The sequence below is a fragment of the Equus przewalskii genome, chromosome 1 (genome assembly GCF_037783145.1).
Source record: "Equus przewalskii isolate Varuska chromosome 1, EquPr2, whole genome shotgun sequence".
Classification (NCBI taxonomy): Eukaryota; Metazoa; Chordata; class Mammalia; order Perissodactyla; family Equidae; genus Equus; species Equus przewalskii.
The window spans coordinates 18,916,293-18,934,911 of record NC_091831.1 but is presented as its reverse complement, the minus strand read 5'-3'; the positions used below and the strand labels follow the sequence as shown (position 1 = coordinate 18,934,911).

Sequence of the window (18,619 nt, the reverse complement as noted above, 5' to 3'; positions counted from 1 at the left end):
TTTCATCACGCAAAAGGAAACCCTGTACCCATTAAGTAGTCACTTCTCATTCTCTTGAGCCCTGTCTCTATGGATTTAGCTATTCTGGATATTTCATATAAATAGAAACTTACAATATATGATCTTTATTACTGTTCTTTCATTTAGCATCATGTTTTTGAGGTCTGCCATGCTGTTTTACTATGGCATTTTCTGGTGTGTGGGGGGTGTGTGTGTGTGTGTGTGTGCGCGCGCGCGCGCGCGCGCATATGTGCATTCATCATTCTTACCCTGTCAAAATTATTCCTCTTCATTATTATTAATTATTCCTCTGTCTTGGATAATGTCATTACCATCTATGGAAGCCTGACAATCAGCTCAGACCCATCCTCTTCTCTTACTCCTGTTGTCTACTTATTCTCTAAGTTCTGTTGATTCCACATCTAAAATACCTTGGATCAATTCTCGCTGCTCCTGCCCCTTTTCAGACACCATTCATTCCCCAGCTAGTCTTTCTCAAGCATAGATTCATCTGATCATGTCACTGCCCTGCTCAGTACTCTTCAGTGGCTCCTCACCACCTTCAGAACAGGATTCAGACACCTTACATTGCTGTCCAAGGTTGTCCACAATCTATTCCTCCACTCCCTCTGCCCTCATTCCTCGCTACCTGATACTCCATATCTATCTAACCACGTTAGCTTGTTCTTGGGTCTCTGACAGAGGTGCACATTCGCTTTTGCATGCCTTTATATATCGTGTTCCCTCTCCCTAAAATGTCTTTCCTTTCCCCCAACTGCAGGAATTTGTTCCTCCTTCACAATCTATTACATTTTACCTTCTCACTTTCTCTGATTCGCTAGTCAGAATGAATTCCTCCTTTCTCTCTAATCCCATGGCTTCTTATTTATCATATACTTGTCACAGCCAGTCTTTAATAAGGGTTCTTTGTAAATCTCTGTCCCTTCCCCACTAAATTCTGATCGTCTTGAGGCCAGAAATCTTGCCTCACTCATTTGGCGGTATCTCTGACATCAACCACTGTGTAGGTCCTCAATAAATACTTTGTCGAATGATTTGAATTTTCTTCTCCAAAGAAAAAGGTATGGGCCTGGGCCTGTAAGGAGCCCTAAGTCATGGAGAGAGCCACTCTAATGCAAAGTAACAGGGACTAACATTTAAAATAGTAATTATTTTGTTCTTCTGTTGAATTTAAAGTTACCCACAATGGTTTACCAGTTACAATTAGCAGAAAATGCAACTTCGCTTTTTTTGCCCCCTCAGATTATGTTCTTCATTACAAATCTCAAGAGTTTCATATACTGTTGCCAAAAATCTTCTTTTTGACAAATTGCACAGGAGGCATTTTGGGATTGTGTGATAAAGTTGATTGAATTTAGGCCAAATTCTGTACCCTGATATCACTCAAAACAAAAATACAGATGTAGGGCTACTCAAAAATTTATCTGTTTATTTTATCCCAACCCTCCAAATTCATCTGTCTTTAAAAATAACCTATTGGATTCTTTTAAAATTAAATGCCAAGTAAACAATGCAAATAAAACGATTTTGTTTGCTGAGAAGTAATTGAAAATCTGCAACTAATTACAAATTGGCAAGCTCTGAGCCTACAAATAGCTGAACCACTCTGCTGATGCATTGTTTACAGCTGGGTTCAAAACTGGTTTCCTTACAGCAGCCATCCACAAGTTATTAATCAATACTTTGCCAAGTTCTCTACCTCACCTTCAAAAAATGGTAATAAACATTTAATTTTCAATATGGGCGTCATAAACAAAGCTGTTAAAAGCTAGAGGAGGAGGTGTAATTGGTTAGAACACACAAAGCCTGTTCTTGAGTTATGTGAATTGGCTTTTCGTTTAAATCCCCTGTTCTTCCTTGACTACTCAGGAATCTTGCAATTTAGTTAAAATTAATATTCTGTCAGTCTGGTCATTGAGTCCCCTGTGGCACTCCACTGATACATTACAAGACCTCCTTAATTGAAATTCTGGGGAAAAGCAACATATTCATGGACCACAGAGAGACAGAGATCAACGAATTTGATTTGCTGTTGCTACCAGCAAGTACAGTTGAATTTATAAATGACTCTATTCTGATTAACTTATATATATATATATATATATATATATATCTCTCTGACCCGTCCATAAACTCAGACTCCATCTTTTACTGTTCTTTCTCTCCCAACTGACCTACATTCACTCTTACTCAGTCTTTGCCCTTGCTATTCTATTTTTCTGGAATGTTCTTCCTCTAGATCTTCACTTGGCTGGCTCCTCCTTTTCCTTCAGGTTTCAATTTAATGTCACTCCTCACAAAGGCCTTCCCTGTCCCCCTTACCTAATATCTCCTACTTTATTCTCCTTCTTCATTTATTTACTTGATTGTTGTGAGATGCCTCCACTAGATTGTAAGCTATGCAAGGACAGTCACCTTATCTTGTTCACTACTCTAATCCTGGTCCGCAGAATAGTGCCTGGCACATGGTAAGTTCTCAGTTGTGTTAGATGGATGGATGGATGGATGGATGGGTGGATGGATGAATGGCTAGATTAAAGGGACGAATGAAGGAAAGCAGTTATGTTGGTTGGGACAAGCAGCACAGTTAAGACAGAAATTGAATGCTGGGAAGAGCATAACTCTATAAAAGCAGCTCCTTTGATAAGAAATCAAAGCCTGTTCTAAATTCCAAAGCTGGAGACATCTCTCTAAACTGGGGTGCATTCAGAGGCGAGAGATTGTGAGAAGTACTAGCTAATGAATTCTCTTCAACTTTCCCAAAGGTTGTTCTGTAGAAAAATGATTAGACCTGTCTCTTTGGCCCCAAAGGCTTGATCCAGGACCAGTGGGTGGAAATTACTGGAACACATATTGTGGCTTAAAATGAGAGAACTTTCTCAATGAGAGAGCTGCCCTGAATGGAAAATGAGTAGTGGGATGTTGTTGGTGGGAGTATTTATTATACATACAGTGCCTGAATACTTGGCAAGGATGCTTACCGTAGGGGGTACAGGCATCAAATGTGCTGTGGTTCTAGATGACTTGTCTAGTCTCTTCCCACCTTGAAGCTCTATGATTCTATAATGATCAAAGGAGAAGCTTGCTCAATAGTTGACAATTATTTTAAAAAGGAGAAATTCCAATGAGATGTGGATTATTCATTTTGTCCCATAAGGAGATAACTAAAAAATGATAAAAACGAACTAAGAGGAAATGTGCTAGCAAAATAATAGGGCTGAATTTTAAAAGTCTCTTCCCCATCTTCTGTTCCCTGGGATGCCTTAGACAGAGGCGTGCAGTATTTTAGGTACATTGTGAGCAAGAAGCCTGCATTCCCAGGGGGTGGCAGGGGCAACATGTAAGGTCTCAGTCCAGCTCTGTGATCTTAAGGCAAAGCCTCTATATGTGAAACGCAGTGGTACCTCCAAAATAGAACAAGAGTACTCCATCCGTGTGAAGACGACTGGCAAGGTCAGGGAGACCTACAGTGATCTGGCAAATTCAGGCTGTCCGTGGCAGCCGATCCTTTCAGGACATACTTCTGGAAATCAAAAAAGAATTTACAAACTTATGATTTTCTGTTGCTGAGTCATTTTTCTTGCAGTTCTTTTTTTTTTTTTTTTTTCTATTTATTGTTGGTTCAATATCTGAGCCATAGAATTGGTGCCTCCCAGTGGGTGTGAGGGAGAGAGCCCAAGATGGAGCTCTGCCCCCGGTAGGCAGATCTAGATACGGATGTGTAGGCCTTCCTGCAAGTTCACAAATGTGCAGAGATCAAGATTAACGTTCTGTCTGGTTAATGAAATTTAGATTGTTCACTGCACCACAATCCAGTTCTTTCCTTTGCCAATCATCGAGGTGAGTGGAATACTGAGAATGGAGTATGGGAAGGGACTTTAGGTTCCTCACCTGGTTTCTAGGCAGTCTGATTCAGTGTCTCACAGGGGGCGGAGGTCTCAGTTGGGCCACGTGCAAAGCAGACTGGTCACTGGCAAAGCTCCCCGGATGTTCTCTCTTGCCACACCTCCTATCATCCAGGTAGATCTCTCTCATCTTGCAAGGCCCAGCTTAAACGTTGCCTTGTCTTTGGAGCTCTCGCAGGCCCTCAGGCAGAAGCAGCATTCTTTCCTCTGTGCCTCCTCACAGGCAGGGTTTGTATTCCCTTTTTCTTTATACCTAGAGGATTCAGCACCGTTCCTGGCACATAATATGTTCTCCATGAATGCCTAGTGAACTGGGAAAAAATGACTAGACGCCTGAAATATTAAAGGAATTACTATTTCTTGGATGAACAGTAAGCAGGACATGAGATTCAATGTGAAACTAACCTTGTCTCCCCAATCCTGATTAAACAGTGACAGTTTCTTCCTCTTGTGAGCCATCTGGATCTTAATGGTTATTTTCTTACAAGGTTGTTGAGTTTACAAGATGACAGAACTGTGTTTACCTTGGACTTGGGGCTGTCCTCTACTAAGAAGCTTTCAGCAGAGCCTGGGAGTCAGGTTATGGCATTGTGGGCAAAAAGCCAGTGGGGAAAGCCTGGGGAAAAAGCCCTCCTGGATAAGAAATGCTGTATCGTGTGGTCCCTGAGTCTTATGGAATTAAGCAGTTACCTAGCCGAATTATCCCACAGTGGGGCCTCAACAAGTTCCAAAGCCTGAACTTGCTCTGAATGGGCTCCAGACTCCCACTGATGCATGCAGCCCCTCAGGGTCAGGGGTCACCCTGCTGCCAATCAGTCAAGGCGGGTGGAATGTTGCACAGCTGCAACCCTAGATGCATTTCCCAACACCTCCCTATCCCATGATGATCGGTCCTTGGCATGCTATTTCTGCCACCTTGTCGTACTTGTCGAGGTCTCAGTGGCTGTGCGTGTGGAGAGCCTGTCCCCAGTCCTTTTTTCTCAGGACAAGCTCAACTTCACTTCCTCTGGCTTTATCAAACCCTTTGTTTCCAAAATTGTTACTCAGCCACTTGGGGAGTTGAACTCAACTCTCCCTCCCTACATCCTCCCAGCTGAAAGTAACGAGAAAAACAATTGACCCTGGTGAGTGTCCATCTTCCCATTCTCCCCAGTCTACCATGACTTAGAGGCTGTAGAATTTTGTCAGCTGCATTTCATACTGCTGGTGATGATTTGGCCATCCCTGCTTCAAGCCCAGCTTAAAGAAACATATGGCCCCCAATTCTTCAATGCTACAGATATGGGACTTTCCCATGTTAAGAGACTTAACAAATGAAATATGGTTTTCTGAACCTCTTTTCATTTACTGTCAAAATAACAAGTGATGTCTTGTCTTTCAACAGAGACGCTCTTTTTACTCAGCTATTCAACGAAGAATGTGCCGTTGTCTTTGCTGTAGATTTTTATTTTATTTGTAAATTGTGCGTGCTGCAAGCCACGGAATACTGAAAAGCCATACACCCTGGCTTGTTAGCTGACACACAGTATGTGTGATTGCAAATTGTTTGAATAACAGTGGACTATTGAACTGCCATCCAGATGTGTGTGGAGTTAACTGTGGGAATGTCCACAAAGGAGGATTATCTTTCTTGTTGCTGGGTCCAAGCCCCCCAGAAAGTGAAAACATAAGCATGGAAACTACTCAAGTAGAACAGTAGCTACAAATGGCTCTTCAGAAGCAAAGTTAATCATTTTTAAAAATTACATGTTACAATTAAGACTGGGTTTTTCTCCTAAAGTGAATCATGCAAAGAAAATGCCAAACAACAACAAAAGAAGTTGCAGCTTTGATTGGCTTTGGAGAATGTTTTAGTCATTTTATGTTTTTAAAAGTCTAGACATTCACAACACTGTAGAGTCAAGATAAGGCCCTGACCATCCCAAGCCTCTGGGCTGTCTTCTTGTGTACTTCGTCCATGTTTCCTACACTTGCTCCCATCCTGTCTGCTATACAGGATACCACAACTGTAGAATGGTTGGCATTCACAGTACTGGTCTTGGAAAAACAATGAAGAAATCCTCTGTGAACATTTTCTTTAAGAGATATTTGAACCACAGTGAGATACCACTTCACACCCTCTAGGATGACTAAAATAAAAACCCAGACAATAACAAGTGTTGACGAGGATTGTGGAGACATCAGAACCCTCACACACCACTTATGAGAATATGAAATGGTGCAGCCACTTTAGAAAACAATTTACCAATTCTTTAAAATATTAGACATGAGCTGCCATATGACCCAGAGTTTCCACTCCTAGATATATATACTCAAGACAAATGAAAATATACATTCACACAAAAACTTGTACATGAATATTCAGAGCAGCATTATTCATAATAGTAAAAAAGTAGAAACAACCCAAATGTCCATCAACTGATGAATGGATAAATAAAATGCAGTATATCATTTGGCCATAAAAAGGAGTGAAGTACTAGCACAACCTGGATGATCCTTGAAAACGTGCCAAGTGAAAGAAGCCAGACACAAAAGACCATGTATTGTATTACTCCATCTATATGCAGTGTCCAGAACAGGCATTTCTGTAGAGACTGAAAGTAGATTAGTAGTTGCCTAGGGCTGGAGAGGTTGAAGGGAAATGGAGAGTGCCTGCTTATGGGTATGGTTTTTCTTCTTGGAGTGATGAAAATTTTCTAAAATTGTGATGATGATTGTACAGCTTGGTGAATATTCTAAAAACCATTGAATTTGATACTTTGGGAAAATTGCATAGTACATGAACATACAATAAATCTGTTTAAAAATCAAGGTAAAATAAAGACATTTTCAGGTAAAATTTCTTAAAGGTATTTGAAGGTGATTTTTTCTTTTTAGAAAATCATACCTCAATTTACGATATTTTCAAAAGTCACATATCTGAACTTTTTTGGCAGCATGAAAAAGAGGGGGAAATGGTTTAAAATTTAGTAGATTATATCTCTCTTTTTTTCTCTCTCTGGAATGAAAGATCTGTTACTTGTTCAGCAGTGTCAATGCTTTCTATCTCTAGTTGGAATCTACAGCAGTAAGTTGGCACTCAGCCATCAAATACCTAGATTTACCTTTGTGCAATAAAACTCCCTTTAGCAATGCATATTGAAATATATCATTTTGAACCTATTTTAAATTCTGTAGCAAGCAAGTCAAAAAATTCTTTAAATCATGAAACATCAACAGGTCGGAGGAAACAAAGAAACGAATAGGAAATCCTCCCTAGATTCTGTTCACACTCCACTTTCTATAGTTTAATCTAAAAAAAAAATGTGGAATTTCCTGCAGAGTGATTAATAGGCCAGTGTGGTGACATACAGGAACTCTGAGCTTGACCTTGCAGGTAAAGGCTAACTGGTATGTTAAGTTGATTACACAATTTCCTCTAAATAAGTTGACAAGTGGTTTGCACAGTTGCCTTGACTTTTGCCCTTATAAATGCACACTTACAAATGACTTGCTTTTTCAGCTAAAGCAATCCTTATTTTAGATGTGACATGTGTTAAGTAAACAGCCTGATAGGGGAACCCTGGCCTCCTAGCCTTCATAGCCAGGTCACATTATCAGTGTTGTGAGGGAACAAGAGTTTGGGAAACCTGGACTCAGCTTTGAGATGTGACTGTATTCATAGGGCATAGGAAACCCTTTAGTCCGGCATAAGAAACTGTTTTCCTTCTTCCAATGTGGTAAAGTAGATGGGTGGATTTCAGAAGAGTCCACAAATGGCTTGAAATATTCCAGGAATAGAGGCTGCTAAATGGTTTGCAGTAAATGACGAGTAGGCTTAATTCTAGTGTTTTCTACAGATCTCCTTTCAGGGTATCAAGTCTTACAGCCTCTGGTAGTTCTTCAAAAATATCATAGAAAGGGGCCGGCCCCATGGCCAAGTGGTTAAGTTCTCACGCTCTGCTTTGGTGGCCCGGGGGTTTCACCAGTTCGGACCCTGGGCCAGGATATGACACCACTCATCAGGCCATGCTGAGGCTGCGTCCCACATGCCACAGCCAGAGGCACTCACAACTAGAATACATACAACTATGTAGTAGGGGGCTTTGGGGAGAAGAAGAAGGAAAAAAAAGGAAAAGATTGGCAACAGTTGGTGGCTCAGGTGCCAATCTTTATTAAAAAAAAAAATCGTGGAGAAGAGGTTTCTAGTCAGCATTTCCGTTCTATGATCATTTTCACAGGCAGAAAATGTAGTCCTTTTATAGTCTAGAGAATATAGTTTATTGAGATATTTTTGTTTACAGATGTAGTACTTCTATTTAAGGGGAAGTTACGAAAAGCTGTTATAAATGAACAGGAAATGTCGTTTCCGATGATAAATCAAAATGCTGCTTAGGAAAATAAGTGTTTATTTGTGGATTAATAAGTCAAGCACCACTATTGAACCTAATATATCCTGATTTGATAAGCGAAAAGAGCTTTGCTGACATTGTTGATTTAGCCAGGATGTATTCATGTATGTGTCTCTTCCTGAATGAGTTAAACATTTGGAAAATGAATTGATTTTTATTTGTATATACAAAGATAATACCATTTATGCTTTCCAGGTCTAGAATATGACAAGGCTTGAGCTCATCTGGAAAACAGAATATTATTAGGACTCAGAGGTGGAATTTACCATCCCACCATCAAATCTATGAATGTTCCTCCGAAACAATGTGCAGAGCCATTATAAATCATCTTCATTCACGTTAACTCATACATAAGATGACATTCATCAGCCTGAAAATGTTTACTACTTGCCAGAGATGACTCACTCAGTATTCTCTTTATTTATTTCATTATTTCGCTCAGTCGTCTATAGGTATCTGTAACGAAAAGATTGCCATCCATTTCTAGCTGGCTGTGTGCTTGGGCAAGGACTGGAGCAGATCTTTTCTGCAATGTGGCTTCTCGTTGCAAGTCGTCAATACTCAGTAACCATTAACTATTAACAACAACATCCTTGGCTCATGTTTCTGAGCCATTTCACTTCCTCCCCAGCTGGCCAGCGCCCTGTTAGTCATACTCATGAGGCAGGGGGAGATTTTTCACACCCACCCCTCTCTGCTTGTGGAAAGTTAGGATCTGCTGAGGTTTGGTTTTAAACTCTGCATGGCAAAAGTTTCGTGAACTTCCCACCACAGTGGAACAGAGAGGTTTCTGCTGCCTCTCAATTTTCTCTCTCAAGAGAGTACTCTCTTAAAAGTAAAAATAGCACTTCTGTTATATTCACTTTTAATCAAATATTTCAGGAATAAAAAATATAGGACATAATATAATGAACACCCTTCTTCCCAGCACAAGCTTAAGAATTAATATTTTACAAATACAAGTGAAGCCACTGTTCAACCTAAGAAGGTTATAAGACCAAGTTTGCAGCACTTTGAAGAAATCTAGATAAAATATTGGGACCTGCCCCATGAGAGGAAGGGGAGATGATGCTCATGGAGGGAGAATGCACTTTTCCTGTGTTGTTTTGAACTTTTTATGTTCCAAATATTTGAACCATAAGAAATTCCAATATTCAATTATTTTTGATCTTCAAAAGTGACAGTTTTATATGGTCAGCCTCATAACAGGGAGACAAATGTCCCTTGCACATTACAGAGGAAACCAAAATCAAGCTCACATTTTCTCTTATCTAGACCATTAGTTTAGCTTCAGAATTGGCTTTCCTGCTTCGGTTCTTAACCCCTTCCTATTCAACCTCCACTCTCTTACCACAAGCATATATACACGGTCAAGCTCTTAGTAGAAACCAGCTACACTACAGAGGCTGCCACTATATATAACTCATCTCATTTCATCCTCACAAGAAACTGAGATATCCAGGGGCAGACCCAGGTTTTGTGGGATCGGGAGCTTATACAGTTTGGCATACCCTGCTGAGGAGAGCTTAAATTCAAAATTGGTCATGAAAGTTAATGTTTGTTTAGGTCAAGAAAAGGAAGTACAACAAAATTTTTAAAATGGGCACATACTGCAAACACCACAAAGTCCAGAAAAATCACATAGTTTTATTAATTCACTGCTTCACACACATTTATAATACTGCTTCCTCTGGATTTTTGGCTGCATATTCCTTGGTCATTTCTTCATATAACAGTTATTTTATAATATCATTTTCTTTTGAGAGACTAGAAAGATACTTTAGTCTTTCCTCTAACATGGTTAAGCAAAACTTGTTTTTATTATTGAGAGTATTTAAAAAGGTTTTTTTGCTTCCTAGTTCAATGTCAATAATATCATAGAAGTTTTTAAGGTTGGTGTCAAATGAAAACACTTCTCCCTTTTTTTCCAGATATGAGCCTGTAAGATTTGGGATTTTTTTCCACAGACCAGCTTACGGCTTCATACCCTTTTTTCTCTACCTCCCACATACCTCCACGGCCAGGTGTTCTAAGACATGTTCATATCACAGTATGACCTCTGGCCCTGCTCCTTCATGTCCCAACACTAAATGAGTTGGCCATTTCCAGCCCAGAGCAGCTAGCAATAATTTAACCAAACACGGAAATGACTGTGAAACGAATAAACATGTCCCACTACATCCAAAGTAAATTATCCCTAACTCAACTTTCTCTGAGCTGGAGCCCAAGAATGCCTACGGCCACTCCAACGCTACCCAACACAAGAGGGAGTCAAGTAGCAAAAGACAGTAGTCCTAATGGATTGCAGTTAATATGTCTTATTTTTACAAAGTGCACAAGACATTTGACCAAGGGAACATATTTTTTGGGCCTTGGAAGGAGCCCTAACAAATGACCGACTGACCCTGAAGGCTTAAGGAAGCTAAGAAGCTGCATTTGCTTTATAGGAAACTTGCTTGAGGTCCGTCGGGTAGCAAGTGACAGAGCTAGAATTTGAACCCAGTCTTTACAGGCCAAGCTCTTATCTATTAAATTAGGTTAATTCACATCTTTTGTTGTTTTTTTTTTTTTTTTTGAGGAAGATTAGCGCTGAGTTAACTACTGCCAATCCTCCTCTTTTTTCTGAGGAAGACTAGCCCTGAGCTAACATCCATGCCCATCTTCCTCTACTTTATACGTGGGATGCCTCCCACAGCATGGCTTTTGCCAAGCAGTGCCATGTCCGCACCTGGGATCTGAACCAGCGAACCCCCGGCCACCAAGAAGCGGAACGTGCGAACTTAACCGCTGCGCCACTGGGCCGGCCCCCACATCTTAGTTTACAAAACCTTTCTTTTTTGTATCCCAGGATAGTGCTCAGCATATAGCCGTTGGTCAACATTTGCTACATAAAAAATAGGCATCCAGATTTCAAACAGATATGCTATATTCCTAGTCACCCATGGGCCAACTGCTTTTAATACTCTGGAATTTATCTTCCGTTTGAAATAAACTTTATTATGATATAAAATTTCAGATAACTCTATATTAAACAAAACTCACTACCCCTGTTCCACCGATGTTCTACGAACCCCGTTGCTCCCCCTCCAACCAGGAATATTTCTCAGTCTGCCCCATGGGTTGGTAAATATAGTACAATCCTCTTTCGTTTATTCTGGTGTCCTAAAAACTACAGTTTGGAAATGGTGGGACAGTCCTAATTTGAAGGGGACAGCTGGCAGGGGCCCTGCTCTCAATGTGCTGGCACCTGCAAAAGAAAGGCTTTCTCTGATAAACCCTCCAATGTCTGTAGCCCTTGGCTATGCACAAGGGCGGAACTCTTTCGTGCAGAACAAGTGTGTTTGCCAAATGAGGGGGTGAAGTATCTTGCAAGTCCACTTGTTCCAGAAGAAAGACAGGATAAGGGAAGTGGCAGAAACAGTGATAGGAAAGGGGTTTTTCACAGTAACAAGTGTGAACTGATAAGCCTGACCTGTAAGGCAAATGTTGAGGGTCCTAAGTACACCTCTCAGGCCAAAATTAGCTGAGCAAATTTGATTTGGCTTTCCATTTTATAATGGAAAAAAATTCCTGGGGCAAAAGAAAATTCAGCATTTATTACTATCATGAATGACACATTTGACTGCTTATCTGCTAGCTTCTCCTACTAAATAGGTCAGTGGAATCACTTTCTAATACGCCTAAAATATAAGGTATGACATGAATAAAATATAGTAATAATAATATTTACTCCTTCCGATAATCTGGTCCCTGGCCTGAGTGTGTTTACATTGCTTATGGCATTTAATCCTCACAAGACCCCTAGGAGGCTGTTTCAATTTACAGATGAAGAAAATGGGTCTCAGAGAGATTCAGTTACTTACCCAGCCCAGCTGCACAGCCAACAAGTGGTGGAGGCCAGATTCGAACCAAGGCAGCCAGACTTGGAGCCTGCACACTTGTCTACTCTGTTATACACAGAGAGGTCCGTGTGCATCCTGTTCCCGTCTCCCTGCTCGGGACTCACCTCTCCGAACAGTTCCTATAAAAGGGGTAGTGCTTCGAGAAACTCTCTGAATGTTACCCTGTAATATGAGTAAAGCAAACAAGGTCTATCTTTATCATCTGCCACAAGTACCCTTATTAGCTAATTTTATTCTCTTAGGGTGCCTAGAATCAAACATAAGGATATTGGTAAGGAGGCAGAATAAATATTTATTGATCCCTGAAAGCCACAATATATGCTTCATTCTTCTCCACCCCTGCTTGGAGGCCTGGGCTGTACAAAAGGAAGCCCTCAACAAGGATTAAGGAGAGCATGGCTGCTTCCTTCCGGCAGACTCGGGTTGCTCTGAAGTGCTGAGGTCGTGGCACTGCCTCCTTAGGGGCTGAAACAGGGTTCCCTGTGTGTTACCTATTTATACCTAAAGACTCCACCAGGAAGTTTTTGAAAAGTTCTCAGAAGGAGCAGCCATATTCACGTGGCCAAGATGTAGAGTAGGTGGCAATCCAATGGCCAGACCAAGGGTCCTGGGGGGAAGCACTGGGGCTCGTTGTCACGTTGGAGTAGAAGTGATGGGCCAAGGCCGTGGTGATTAGAGGAAACATCAGGAGAATATGTGCTTCAACCCATAGTTTCCTAAAAGTAGAGGCTGAGGCTGGGGGAGAGGAAGTGACCTACTACAGGTCATTCAGCTAATCATAGTAGAACCAGCACTAGGATTCCTGCTAAGCACGCCTTCTGCCATAGGCTGCTGACACGCCCACCTCAGGGCAGCATCACCCGAGCCGACGGGTACCTTCCACGGTACATCCTAAACACTTCATGTCAGTTTAGTCACCCAGTGATCCAATTTTGGGTTGCACTTGAGAATTGTACTGTGAATACTGACTACCAAGAGAGGCTATGCCCTTTTTTCTCAAGTGGTTAGATTCCCAGCGTATAGCAATAAAAGAGCTATTTAAATAAGCTCTCTATTTTATTCCTACAGTTAGTGACTCACCGACACTAATACATGTTATCATATTCCCTGAGCCAATCAAGTTTTCTCCAAACTTATATTTCTTAGCCGAGATGCAGGGAGATTGCCCAACAAGTTACTTATTGCTTGTTCTGAAAGCAAGAAGTGCCCTGGATGACTATACACGTGTATGAGTATTTCACATGAATGACATTTGTTACTCTTTTTCTCTTTGAGTACCCTGTTTAACTAAATATACTTGGAAAGAATTGGGAAAAATCAAACTTTTGTTCACATCAATCCATCTTTGCCAATAAAATTTTTTTAGAAAACACTTTTATCTTATATGCTTTAAATCTATTCTTTTCAAAACGTTGGAGCAATAGATTTAGCTCATGCAAATTATGGAAACATCCGCTGTATAACCCAATTAGCAAAACCAGGCTTCACTGTCAAACAAGCAACCAAAGTGGACTCATTTTCTGACAGAACAAGTCTGACTTCATTTTTTCAATTTAAATGTGTTCGTACGTGTCCCTAGGACAACCGAGTCACTTCTGAATTCTAGTTCTACGAGAGGTGGGAAGATAGTAGAGAGGGCTTGGGAGAGCAGAGAGCTTCAAGCCTCTGTGTGAATTTGTCACATGGGGGACATAAGATGCTGCCCCCCTCAGTACGTCTTACTGACACTCTCTTTGCTTTGTCCACACAAGACTCGGAGGAAAGCCACATTCTTTGAAAATAAGTTAGGAGATGGAAGAGGTGAAGTCATTATGCTTTCAGTGGACAAACACTGTCAAAACTTGCACCACTCCACTCTACAATATATCTGAATGCAGACCATCCCAACACAGGCTGAACACCATGCTTCACCCTTAACAGGAGTATGTGTAAAACAGGAAGAGACTCAAAGCTACAGCTTGGCTGTGGTCCTTGATTTAAGGAGTAGCTACTTAGAGCAATGCTTCCTATTGTCTCTCATCTCTTTATCTGGCACTATGGAGGCCTTTACAGCCCAGGCAGTGCAACTTAGTGAGTGGGAGAAGGCAATTGAGAAGGACAACGGTGCAGGGACTGCTGGCACGGTGCTTGGATCATAGACATCTTCTCAGAAGACTGCTTTTAGCAAATAATACATATGGAAGTTAGGGATCTGGAAATTGATTCCCTTAAATTTAGCTATACTTCAGTTTGAAGACTTTAAGTGAAATCCTTATAGGTACTGACAAAAGACCGTGTACAGGATGTTCATTGCAAAATTGGAATAGCAGAAATTTAGAAGCAACGTAAATATTCATCAGTGGGGGAGGGTCAATACATCAAATACTATACAGCAGTTAAAATAAATGAATCATACACACATGTATACACATATACATCTGGGAACTATTATGTTGAGTCAAAAGAAAATTTTCAAAGTGCTGCTTATAGAGTATTATGTTAAAAAAAATAGCACACATGTTTATAGATACGTAAATATGTAGTAAAAGTATAAAAACATGGGCAGAAGCTAGCCTACTGGGGAAGGAATGTCAACTGTATTTGTAGCATGTTATCTTTTCAGAAGAGCAGCTCAGCCTTCCATGCTATTTCATTGATTATTGTATTTCAAGAGGAAACAAAAAGACTGATTTTTAAATGTGTCCTGTGCAACAGTCCAACGGGAGAAAGGGCTTTAGAGTTTTGACTTAGGCTTTGTGGGAGAATAAACGAGGTGAGCTGACCTTTCACCTAGGCTGCTCCAGCCACCCAACTACCGGTTCAAGAGAATTCCCATCTAGGAAGGGGCTGAGTCTGGTTAAACTGCTTATCCCAAAGTCATCCTTGATTTTTGTTTTTAATGAAATTTGACAAATAAAGTGTGTGCATGAAGGCTCCTGTAGAATGGCCTTAATTTGTGCTCAGGAATGCATAATTTTATCAGGGTCTCTGTAATTAGATATTGTGCAATAGAATAAAAAGCAAATACTGCTTGTTCCATGGCAACCACGGCCTTTAGTACCTCACTATCTTTGAGATAACGAAGGTTTCCATAGACACACGTATCACATGGGATTTTAAATAGACATCCAAGAAGAAAACAAAAGTTTCCCGACTGGTTTTCCCCTATTTTTAAGGGTGAGTATATGAATCTGTGTTTTGTTCTCTTCTTTTTCTGTTGCCTCCTAGATTTGGGTTGGTTTTCCCCCTCCTCTACCTGCCTGAACTGGAATGTTGATAGCTTCATAGTCCTATAGAAAAATGTCAGTGCTTAAACTAGTGTTTGATATGAAGTGCCTATCTTTTGAGAGGAGAGGAGAGAATTAAGATTGTGGTCACTTTCTGTATAAGGATTGAGGGAAAGTTTGCTGGGAACGTGCTCTGTGTTTTAGCAGAGAGAGCGGTAACGTTCCAGGGCATGGACTAGAGAGTAAGGTTCTAAGAGGCAGGGAGTGGCCTCACTCATGTCTGTGACCCCAGCATTTAGCACTGCAGGCACACAGTAGGTGCTCAATAATTAACTCCCTGCTGGTTAGCAAATCATATAGAGGAAAGACAGTAAATTTCAGTACTTACTAAGAAGAGACCTGCAAGGTACACCTTTGCTTCCAGATCAGAGGTCACATGCCAGTGGAGCAGATGGGTCACATAAGTGTGCAGGGGTGAGGCTGGCCAGATGTGACACAATAGGAAGTGGAAGGCCTGGGGTGGACCAAGGTGTGCATGGCCCATCTTAAAGCATTCAATCCAGCACCAGCTAAACCAACCAAACCCACTAATTTGCATTTCCACCTAAGCTATGAGGAAAGCTCTTTCCAGTACTGTGTTGTGTTGGCCAAATCCCAAGCAGGTTAAGGACCATTTCTACCAAGAGCCAGGTTGAAGCAGGTAACTATGCAAGGCCATTGCTCTTTACTAAGTAGTAAGACTCTGGGCCAGGCCAGCTCTGTGCAGGACCAGTCCTGGAAGCACCAAGCTCTCTTCTTCTCATAAGCATTGGTATCTGGTTGAAATCCATCTGTAATGTTCACCAAGGGCAGCCTGGAAAGGGAGGAGGATACCCAGCAAAGTAGCCTGCGCGTTAAGAGGAAGGGTCGGCAAAAGACAAGAGAATCAAGCCCAAGGGTTTGTGGTCTGACGACATGAGTGTGACCTTCAAATCATTGTTCTAAACACCAGCTGGTGAACCACTGCCTTCTGTCCACCTGCTGCCTCCCTGGGATGATCTAGAGTCTGATTAACTGTGCTACCAAAAAAAGCCTGATGGTTGTACATCTCTAGTACAGTTCCTCATGGCCACAAGATTTTTGCTTTAAGAATTATCAGCCCAAGTACCTGCTGTTGGAACACATGGCCTTGAATATTTGTAGATGTTCCTCCCAAGATACACCTAAGCTGAATTCTGGAAACTATTTCTTTTATCTCATTCATTTCATTAATTGCATTTAATAGTATGATTGGAATTGTTAGGGCAAAGCCTTTTGCAATTTTATTAGCACTAAGCAATTTTATATGTGGCAGTGAAGTATGCACCTTGGGAGAATATTAAAAACATTTTAAGAGATGAAGAGAGATAATGATGTGTAGTGAGAGAGGCAGAGAACCACATGTTAATTATTCCTGTGAATCCTATAAATGACTTTTCAGAAGCATAGAAATCATACCAATCGTTGGATTTGCAGAGCATTCTCTTCTAAATAACTCAAGAGGCAGTTAGAGGTGTTGTCTTATCTTCATATGATCCTGAGAGAGAGAAAGGAGCAATTGTAAAACAAACTCTTCAGACCCTGTTAGGCATCCTGGAGAGCGTTTAAGACATCCTTTAAAATATTGTCCATTTCTTCTAAAATTTACGGTCTTATTGGAGGCGTTATAGTCACCTCTGCAAGTAGGATCAATAAAAGAACTAAAATTGTCCATTTATTAAAATGAAGAACTGGAAAAAGAGTCTGGGCCACCCGAGTGCCATCCTAGAGACGATGCATTTTAGAATGTGCAGAAAGCAAGCCACAGGAAAGGATGCATTTAATGCCACGGACCTGCAAAGGCACGTAGTTGATCTCTAACTACTCTCATTGATTAGACAGTCACTTTGAGATATTTAAACACTTTCAGAGGGCACCCCACACTTCCTTTGCTCAACGGTGATTTTCCATGATGGTAGAGTAGGCGGAGGTTGGGCAGCATCCTCTGAGAGCTACAACTTACATGGTTGTATCCAATCAGGCACCAGGTACATCTGCTTAACTACAACTGAAGCATTCTTTTAACTCGGAATTCAGAGAGAAGGCAGGTCTCTCTTCTTGTGTTGAGAACAACCAAAGTCATAGGGTAGACGTAACTATGCATAGGTAGCGTAAGGAACTATAAACTGGAAAAAGGTATAGAGAAACCATAATATGCGGTTAGGAGGAGCTTATAGGCGTGAACCCCCCACCCCTGAGCTGTGGCGAAACTGTGGTCAGGAGCTACCAGGGCTGAGGACCGTCTGGTTCCAACCAGAGCCTCCTCCTTTGCTGTCACGCTGATTCCATTTTGTCCTCGGACCTCCCCTGTGTATCTTGGTTCGTGCTATTTGAATTACACTATTGACTACTCTGAAACAGAGTTAATATCCTAATTACAGAGGAGTCTCCGTCTCACCAGCTGCAATTCCTGAAAGAATAACTTGCAGGTGTCATCCACTGCCTTTCCGTTGCTCTGGCACTTTCTGACCTGTGTACTGTTTGAGAAGTCTTTGAAAATGCTGAAGGTGTGGTTCTCCCTTAGTGGGAATATGCTTTGGAAAAACACCCACTAAAGATGTATTTCCTCCCCTGCTATGGCAGCCAGGGTTTTATAAGGGCTACTTGCTTTAGGTGGGTGAAGAACAGCTTTCAGACCAAATGTCCCCTTCATTTAGTAAACCGTGGATTGTTTTCTGTATCAAACTACCCAACTCCAGTATGGGTGTAGTGGGGAGAAGGAACTATGGCGCCTGGTTGGTGTTTTGCTCTTTACCTCCTTAAATTCCATTTCGTGGGGGTTATGGTGGTTTGGCTGTCTCTCCTTTGGGGACAGTACAGGCTTCTTTTTGGTCCTTCATTTTACTCACATGGACTTTTTTTTCCCCTCACTTACCCTTTTTTTTGATATGATAGAGGTCCATAATTTGCGAAATCTGAAACCATGTTTTACAAATCAAAAGTAAGACATGTGGCCTGAAAAGAGGATTTTTTTTCATGATTTGTACATGTATTATATAGAAAGTTTCTTATAAATTAAATCAGATTTAGTTACACATTGGAAAAGTCATCTTTTAAAAAGATAAGATTAGGGGCCGGCCCCGTGGCCAAGTGTTTAATTTCACACGCTCCACTTCGGCGGCCCAGAGTTTCGCCAG

General features: G+C 41.2%; 1 protein-coding gene across 4 annotated transcripts in view; it reads left to right on the top strand.

The window, feature by feature from the left end:
* VTI1A (vesicle transport through interaction with t-SNAREs 1A) overlaps positions 1 to 18,619 on the top strand; it is a 344,315-nt gene that overhangs the window by 264,004 nt on the left and 61,692 nt on the right. The gene's annotated exons all lie outside the window — the stretch shown is intronic.